Below are 10,308 nucleotides of genomic sequence, written 5' to 3'. Positions count from 1 at the left end.
CATTCAAAACGAAATCATTAATATGCTTGCTCAAAAAGTAAAAGGCCCAATTGTAAAAGAGATAAAAGATGCTGAATTTTACTCTTTTATAATTGACACAACACAAAACATCTCCAAAGTAGATCAGCTGAGCCAAGTGCTCAGATACGTCACCATCCTTAAGGATCATAATGAAACACCAACAGAGGTCAAAATTAATGAGAGATTTTTGGGCTTCCTTGCAGTACATGACCACGGTGCTTTGGCGATAGAAAATGAAATAGTGAAGCTTTTAGAGTCTAAAAGCATATCTATACACAAGTGCCGAGGTCAGGGATATGACGGTGCAAGCGCAATGAGTGGAGCATATTCTGGTGTTCAGAAACGCATTCTAGCAAGGGAGCCGAGTGCAATTTACATCCACTGTGCTTCCCATAACCTGAATCTTGTTCTCAACGACGCCTGCCAGAATGTGACAGAGGTGCGTGGATATTATGACACCGTACAAAAACTTTGTCTTCTTTAGTGGGAGCATAAAGAGGTGGGAACTGTTAGAGGGACATCTCTCCAATTCATCCGGTCAGCGCACTTTGAAGCGTCTATGCCCTATGCGCTGGGCATCCAGAAATTATGCAATTGAATCTTTGCGATTTCGCTATGTGGATGTTTTACAAGCGCTCAGTAAAATTATTCTTCTCTCTAAGAATCCCGATGAGTGTGCAGAAGCTATGGGTTTGAAAAAAGCAATGGAGAAGTTCAAGTTTGTCCTCATGACAGTAATTCAGGGCAAAATTTTGGAGACTGTAAACGTTGCCTCATGTGCCCTCCAAGATAAAAACATGGACATCATGCTGGCCAGCAAACTCCTTGGGAATGTATTAGACACACTCACCAAACTAAGAGGGTACATGCCAGAGCAGAAGCACTGGCGGAATCATGGGGCATTGGGTCTTCATTTACTCACAAGCGCGCGAGGCGCATTAAAACGCACTTTGATGAATCGTGCGAAGACCAGCGTCTGCAAAACGCCAAAGAGTACTTTAGGGTGTCAGTTTTTTGTGCAACAATCGACACATGTACAGGGCAACTAAAACACAGGTTCTGTGGGATGAACGAAGTGGCAAAGCACTTTGGGTTTTTGTGCCCTGGTCCACTTCTGCGCTTCTCTGACAACGATCTTTTTCAAATGGCAAACGCTTTAGTGGTTCAGTACACTGACGACTTATCATCAGAATTTGCCATGCAGTTGCTATCGTTCAGAAATGCTCCGAAGCACGCAATACAGGAGATTGAGCGTGGCTTTATTGCAGATCTTGCGCAGCTGTTATTTATTAGACACCACTCCATCCTGCCCAGTGTCCCCGATGTTGCAACAGCTCTCAAGTTGTTTCTAACTTTGCCTGTAACGGTTGCAACTGCTGAAAGATCATTCTCGAAATTGAAAGTGATCAAGACATTTCTCCGGAGCACAATGTCACAAGAAAGACTTTGCAGTTTAACTCTTCTGAGTATTGAGAATGCCCATGCTCGTAACGTCGACATTAAAGCTGCATTGAAAGACTTTGCGCATCAAAACGCTCAGAGCGCAAAGGATTCGGTAGAGTGTTTGCTTTTTTGTGTGTGGTAGTCAGTTGATAAAAAGAATAAACAAGTTAATCCTCAAAAGTTGGTATATTAAGATATAGTTTTAGTATAGTTTTTCTCAAAATACAGCATATAGCTGATATATACAGGTGCTGGTCATATAATTAGAATATCATCAAAAAGTTGATTTATTTCACTAATTCTATTCAAAAAGTGAAACTTGTATATTATATTCATTCATTACACACAGACTGATATATTTCAAATGTTTATTTCTTTTAATTTTGATGATTATAACTGACAACTAGGAAAATCCCAAATTTAGTATCTCAGAAAATTAGAATATTACTTAAGACCAATACAAAGAAAGGATTTTTAGAAATCTTGGCCAACTAAAAAGTATGAACATGAAAAGTATGAGCATGTACAGCACTCAATACTTAGTTGGGGCTCCTTTTGCCTGAATTACTGCAGCAATGCTGCGTGGCATGGAGTCGATCAGTCTGTGGCACTGCTCAGGTGTTATAAGAGCCCAGGTTGCTCTGATAGTGGCCTTCAGCTGTTCTGCATTGTTGGGTCTGGCATATCGCATCTTCCTCTTCACAATACCCCATAGATTTTCTATGGGGTTAAGGTCAGGCAAGTTTGCTGGCCAATTAAGAACAGGGATACCATGGTCCTTAAACCAGGTACTGGTAGCTTTGGCACTGTGTGCAGGTGCCAAGTCCTGTTGGAAAATGAAATCTGCATCTCCATAAAGTTGGTCAGCAGCAGGAAGCATGAAGTGCTCTAAAACTTCCTGGTATACGACTGCGTTGACCTTGGACCTCAGAAAACACAGTGGACCAACACCAGCAGATGACATGGCATCCCAAACCATCACTGACTGTGGAAACTTTACACTGGACCTCAAGCAACGTGGATTGTGTGCCTCTCCTCTCTTCCTCCAGACTCTGGGACCCTGATTTCCAAAGGAAATGCAAAATTTACTTTCATCAGAGAACATAACTTTGGACCACTCAGCAGCAGTCCAGTCCTTTTTGTCTTTAGCCCGGGCGAGACGCTTGTCTGTTGTTCAAGAGTGGCTTGACACAAGGAATGCGACAGCTGAAACCCATGTCTTGCATACGTCTGTGCGTAGTGGTTCTTGAAGCACTGACTCCAGCTGCAGTCCACTCTTTGTGAATCTCCCCCACATTTTTGAATGGGTTTTGTTTCACAATCCTTTCCAGGGTGCGGTTATCCCTATTGCTTGTACACTTTTTTCTACCACATCTTTTCCTTCCCTTCGCCTCTCTATTAATGTGCTTGGACACAGAGCTCTGTGAACAGCCAGCCTCTTTTGCAATGAACTTTTGTGTCTTGCCCTCCTTGTGCAAGGTGTCAATGGTCGTCTTTTGGACAACTGTCAAGTCAGCAGTCTTCCCCATGATTGTGTAGCCTACAGAACTAGACTGAGAGACCATTTAAAGGCCTTTGCAGGTGTTTTGAGTTAACTAGCTGATTACAGTGTGGCACCAGGTGTCTTCAATATTGAACCTTTTCACAATATTCTAATTTTCTGAGATACTGAATTTGGGATTTTCCTTAGTTGTCAGTTATAATCATCAAAATTAAAAGAAATAAACATTTGAAATATATCAGTCTGTGTGTAATGAATGAATATAATATACAAGTTTCACTTTTTGAATGGAATTGGTGAAATAAATTAACTTTTTGATGATATTCTAATTATATGACCAGCACCTGTAGAATAGAGCATAACATAGGCCTATAACTGATAGAGTTGTTCCTTTAAAGTATGTTTTTCTCCTAGTTCTTTTACTATTAATTTTTTTACTGAAGGCATGAATTTTTCTTGTATAATTTCTTTTCTATAATTAGCGATGCTTATAGTGTTTAAACTGAGACATGTTGGCCATTACATTTACTTTATTGAGATTACTGTTGTTAAATACAATATGTACCTCGGGGGCTATAACGGATGTTTGTGAATTATTGCTGTGAAGGATCCTCCTGCTATTTCTAAAATAACTAAAATCGGAGCAGCGGCACTTTTGCCTTCACGTTTGTAAATTAGCCTAAATATTTATTCCTGCCGGGATTTTAGTCTGCGATATCAAAATCACTAAACATTATATAGCATATATAATATTATTCAATAATAACATCAAATGAATCAATAAAATGATAATTCACCACATGATTCACTGTTAAATCAGTTTTTGTAAACTGTGGGGGAGACGGGAAATCACACACAGTTTCTGCCAATCTCATGTTAATCTTAAGTACCTATAGAGTAGTATAGCATCCTTCATATCGGCGAAAAGTCTTTAGTTTCATCATATTTATAAAAAATACATACGCTGTACCGAGTCTTTCCGAAAACAGCCGAGCGCCTGGAGGTGTGTCGTGTGAGCGGAGATAGAGTGACGAGCTGTCACGAGCATGCGCAGCTTTTGTGTAGAGATCGGCTGCAAGCTATAATGGTCAGCTAAGCAAATATATTTAAACAAGCAATATACCATCACATTATCCTTGGATAACTTTTGAATCACTATAATGAATATAGTGTATAGTAAATGATGAATAATGAATTTATGAATTCACTACGTTCGTATTGTTTACATTATATGTTATATGTCATTACTGCTGTGATCTTTCAGTTTTAAACGATCTAAATCCGTAGAACTGGGCCTTGTTTATAAAACCATAAGCGCCGATCCTGAGGGCTCGAGCAACCACGGAAAAACACGAGATATTCTCCATTCATTTTAACCAATAAAAAAGTGATTGCAACTATCAGTTTCTATGGTTATTTTAATAACAAATATCGAGAGTTCATTGTTGTAACAAAAATCAACACACTCTTACTGCATAAGAGATAAACACGTCTAATTGTCCTTCAAAGTTTTATTTCTTGCAAGAAAGATCAGACAGTCATACAGAAACACAAGTAGCTAGCTGCAGAGTGTAAGACCAAGAATGAAAGCTTCCCTTCACTTTTATATCTCTGACCTCCAAGGCTGAAGCCTCTGTCCTTTTACCATATTAGGAACATGTTTACCACTTCAGTGTTTTTACACTTGTCACCCAAAGAATGCATATTTAAGCACTTCTGAGAATAACAAAATCATTTAACCATTAAGCATGTGACACTGTCACATAAGACACGTGTTTTATCCGCTCAATATATATAACATGATGGTTTTATGTATATTTGAGTTTTAATTGGGTTACATGTTGTCTTAGCCATTTTATTCCTCTTACTTATTTTAATGTGTGTATGTCTTTAAATGAGTCTGGGTCTGCTTGTCATGTGACTGATCACATGACAGGAATAAGGAAGTAAGCCAGCATAAAGGAGGCAGCATGGCAAACAAACGGGGTCACCAAGCAAAGACCACAAGCTGGATTGAGGAGTTTCATTTTTACGGACTTACCTTTCCAGCAAACCATATCACTTTTCCATTGGATTATCACTTTCAGGACTTTGTATATACACCGGTGGATACTTTCACATTAGGACTTTCAGCACACTACTAGGACTCTTAAGGACTGTTTTAGGGTATGGTGCAAATGGACTCCACGCTTTTAAACAGCCTAAGTTATTCTAGTTTTATTGTGTTGTTTTAAGTTCCATGTGAATATTGTAAATACACCTTATTTATTCATTTCTGTTGTCTGTCTCATCTTTTTAAATAGTCATAACATCTCACACAGTATAATCTGACCCCAATTTTAATCAATGTAAAATCGACCGATAGGGCCAATCGTTACAAGCATATAAGTAAAATCATATGGAAATTATACAGAAACTCAAAATTTCCCCCACAGCATCAATGTAATGCGTGAGCACGAATCTCTCAGCGCTACTGAACACTTGGTTCTTTAGGAAGCAAGGTTATCTTTCCTTCACAACCAAAAACACACTTTTTTTGATAACATTGTTGAGTCATTGTTGACACGCTGATTCATAATGCTCCGAAGCTTCCTGAAGCAGTGTTTTGAAATCAGCCATCACTAAATAATTTTTTTTTTTTTTTTTTTTTGGCGCACCAAAAATATTCTCGTCGCTTTATAATATTAATATTGAACCACTGTACTCACATGAACTGATTTAAATATGTTTTTAGTACCTTTATGGATCTTGAGAGAGGAAATGTCATTGCTCCCTATGTAGGCCTCACTGAGCCATCGGATTTAAACAAAAATATCTCCATTTGCGTTCCGAAGATTAACAAAGGTCTTACGGGTGTGGAACGGCATGAGCGTGAGTAATAAACGACAGAATTTTCATTTTTGGGTGAACTAACCCTTTAATTTTCCTACATGAAGTCCAATAAATTAATTGATATTTAAATGTTTACAAAATAAGTGTTTAGCTCAAAAGATAATTTAGAAAATTTTATTTGATTGTAAATTTGCAAATGAAGTGATCAAACTGAATAATAAAACCCCTTATTTATTTATTTTTGCAGGCCTCATGGGACAATTTCTGAAGAAAAAACACTTGCAAGAGTGTTATGGTTGGCTCATATACCGCAACATAAAAGAAGCAAACAACAAATTATTCAAACAAACCAATTTATTTACAGAACAAGAAAACAATTATTAAACAATCAAAAGAAAATCAACGTCTAGGGAAAAAACGCGTGTGTGTTAACTAAATATGCACATACTCTGACACAAACAATCAATAAAGGCAAAGAAATATTAAGAAAAATATATATAAAAAAGAGAAAAATTGAGAGAGCTTACTCTAAGGTGCACAGATCTTTTATACTAAAGGTGCGTTCACGCGGACTCATAATTCCTGTAGTTACGAGATTCTAGCTTGTAAAAAGCGTTCATGTCCTCATAGAGCTCGTAATTACAGCTTGTAAGCTGGGAGTTTTCTGAAAGCTCCCAGATGTACCACGTGGCCGCTGTACCACCTGACCTCTGTAGATTCATTTAGGCGTTGATAGTGGTGCCATAGAAACGCATAATTCCCAGTCCAAGGACGTGAACAGCTCCGAATATAACGTCATGTTGAATATGTTGTCATCTCAAGATTCTGGTAAACACGAGGTGGCGTGAACGCAGCATAACGCCATATCAGAGGATTGATTACTAATGAAATGCACCTGTTACCCAACTAATGTCTGCACTGTTTAGCGGAGCCAGCAGGGGGAAACAGGCAGGCGTAACAAGAGGCCACATCTACACTAAAGCTCCTCCAGGTCCCTTTTCGGGACAGCAGTCTGCACAAGGACAGTTCTCAGATTGACAGTGGATTTGCAGCACAAGTCACTCTCAATCAGCTCAAGTCTTCCAAAAACATTTCAGAAAGGCAGAAACTAGAGATTAAGATGGACTGCAAGAAACTCTTGATTGCACTCCTTAAAGTTGCTGAAAAAGGCTTCAGTGCATCACACATTAGTGAGAAGCATGGCAGAATGTAAAGAACTGTGCGCAAGTCAAATGAGAAGAATTCTGCACATACTTGTAGGAGCTAAACATGTAAATGAGGCTATGTGTGATGACATCCTTCGAGAATCTAGGGAGTTTTGTGATTTGGCTGCTCTTCAGGCTAAGTTCAGGGAATTTGACCCGAAAAACGCTCAAGTTGACACCCTGTTGTATGAGACAAAACCATCATTGTGAAGATTCTACTTGTCTTGTCACATGGACAGGCCAGTGTGGAAAGAGGCTTTTCCATCAACAAACAATTAATTGTTGAGAATCAGAGGGAGAGGTCTCTGGTGGCTCAGAGGCTCATTGTTGACCATGTCAGATCTGTAGGGGGCATAAGGTAAAAAATCACAAAAGAGCTGCTTCTTTCAGCTGCAGGAGCCAGGCAGAAGTACCATGGCTACTTGGAAGAGGAGAAGGAAAAAGAAAGGACAGCAAGCTGTTGACTTTAAGAGGAAGGCCCTCACAGATGATCTAGATGATTTGAAAAAGAAGGCTAGAATGGAGGCAGACATTTGTGCTCTTGAGAAATCAACAGATGAATATGCTGAAAAGGCGGAATCTTCAAGCAATCTCACCTTGATCACCAAATCCAACAGTTTCCTCTGAACTGCAAAAGAAAAGAAAGCATCTCTGCAGAAGATTGAAAAACAGATTGGCGAGAAGCTTGCAGAAATGAAAAAATAAACTCTGTTGATTTTATCGGGGGGGAATGGGGAAGTTGTCAAAAAAGGTTATCCAGTGAGGTTAAATTTCTGTCAGTTAAAGTTAATGACAATGTCACTGGACACTTTTATTTATTTTATTTTTTTGTTGTTGTTTAACATTGTTGTTTCCCATTAATTTGTTAATTACCTCCTATGGATTTATGTTAATACATTTCTAAGGAGTTCTCAGGGTTTGACATTATTAAATTTTTTTGTGTTACTGTATCAGCATTATTTAAATAAATATTTATTTTGTATTAAACCGCATTGCTTGCTTAAGTGATGCTGTGGTAAATTTGAAGTTTTATTTTTATTCTTATTTCACATGTATACACTGATGTTTTAGGGAACGTTAGGTCATGAATATTTACATTAAAGGCATGGAAAAGTCATGGAAATTTAATGGTAAAAATGTGTATGAACCCTGGTTTCACTTTTTCCTTAAGTTGAATAGGGAAGGCGTAGGACGTAGCGTAAGCTTTGAGAACTGCAAGAGTTTTACACTTTCTTCGTACGTTGAAATGCATCGCTTCACTTCAGAAGGCCTTTATTAACCCCCCGGAGCTGTGTGGAGCACATATTTATGATGGATGGATGTGGATAGATGCATTTTCTTCAGCTCATACTCATTGTTCCCGTTCACTGCCATTATAAAGCTCGGATGTGTTAGGATATTAATATTTCTCAGATTATGTTCATCGGAAAGAAAAAAAGTCATATACTCCTAGGATGGCTTGAGGGTGAGTAAAGCTTGGGCTAATTTTCATTTCAAAGTGAACTAATCCTAATCCTGCAAAGTGTCTTGCACAGGACCACAATAGTGACAATTCCTGTCAAACTCACAACTTTCTGGTTCCTTTTGGAAGTCCAGATCCCCAAACACTAGGCCACCCCCATGCTGCTGTTGATTTGTCTGACTTGATATGTAGTCATGGACTGTGGGCCACTTGGCTTCCTAACAACAGCAATGTTTTGCCTTTTATTTGTTTGTCTCACAGGAGCAACATTGCAGAAAGTGTCCTCATGTGGTGCCCTCCAGCGTTGGTGCAGCCATCATTGCCAAAATTAATGAAATTAGAGGGAAGAAAACACAAAAACATCCTAAAACCTTAATGCTCTTTGATGATTGATAGCCATGACAGTGTGTACGAGGTATTTTGTTGTTGTTGTTTTGTGGATGGGTGTGGGTTTTGTCTTCGCAAAGTTCAGTTGTAATTTTAAATTACTCTTGTGGAGTGTAATTTGATTGTGTCTCCTTGATTGTGTTGAAATAAAAGTATTTCTGATGCAAATTTGTGCAAGTAATTGACTGAAATCATATGATTTGTAGATGCAGAGATATTGTAATACTGATAATTATATGTAGAGATATAATAATATTATTGCTGTAATATGAGGAATTAGGAAACATATAAAGGCGTGGTTCAGCGAGGAATGCAGTGGAAGGGAGAGGCAGGAGACGAGCAAGTGCAAATGATAAAGACCTGTGTCTCATTGCAGTAATTGGCATGGGGAGACCAGGGCCCCGTATTTATAAAGTCTCTGAGAATTACTCAAGAACACTGTCAAGCATCTCAGTCATAATTTAAGTGAAGCGTAGGACTAAATCTTAAGTGTCGGTCTTAAAGATGATTCATGACACTTTGCTGTGCCACAAACGAGATTTTGGATGACAACATAGGCATGGACCAATCACTGAATAGATTTCCTTATTTAGGAATATTCTCAGATAAATTCACTTTGAATGGTGAAATTCCTAAGAGGAGTTTACATTTAACACACATTTGACAATAAAGGATTTTCAAGAGAATACATTATGATATACACATTGGAAATGAAAGATAAACACGTTTTCCACCATGTCTTAATTGCAAATTTTAAACCGGTGTGCTGTTAACTGACCTGCCTAAATATAGCCTAGATTTTATGATATAATCAGCCACCATGGATTCCAAAAGAAAACCGAACTGGTGGGAGGAAGAAGCGCTACTGCTTGCTGAATTAGTTGAACGAGTTCAGCCCAACATTGTCCAGCGCTGACAAAGATGATCTTAAATATCTGGAAGAGTAAGAGTGATTCTTAGCTCTAAGAAATTTGATAACTTGCTTTTATATTTAAGTTTGAAAGTAGGAGTAAATTTCATGAATTCTCAGCACTTGAGACTAAAACGGCACTTTGAGAAACTTGATAAATACGGGCCCAGATAAAGCCACCAGGAAAAAGGAAGTGGCTGAGAGTGAGACTGACTGGACATTTGTGGAGACTGGGAGACTGGAGGCTGGAATTTGATTACTTTGTTGACAGCTTTATGTTGGTTACGCTCAAATTTTATTTGTTTGTACCATATAAGAACTGAATAAACCATAAGTTCCAGTCACGCCAACCCTGTCTTTTTCCTTCCACACTTTTGAACCTTGTTACAATGTGCAAAACCTGATGAATGATGTTATGCAGTATGATTTGAAAATATTCCAAACTCCTTGTGTGAAAATCTGACCTTTTGTATAAAGGAGTTTACGTGGTCTGTGTCATATATAACTAAATACAATTAATCACCTCTACGTAGATGTCTAAATGTAA

The sequence above is a fragment of the Ctenopharyngodon idella genome, chromosome 5 (genome assembly GCF_019924925.1).
Source record: "Ctenopharyngodon idella isolate HZGC_01 chromosome 5, HZGC01, whole genome shotgun sequence".
Lineage (NCBI taxonomy): Eukaryota > Metazoa > Chordata > Actinopteri > Cypriniformes > Xenocyprididae > Ctenopharyngodon > Ctenopharyngodon idella.
This window is presented reverse-complemented; position numbering follows the sequence as displayed.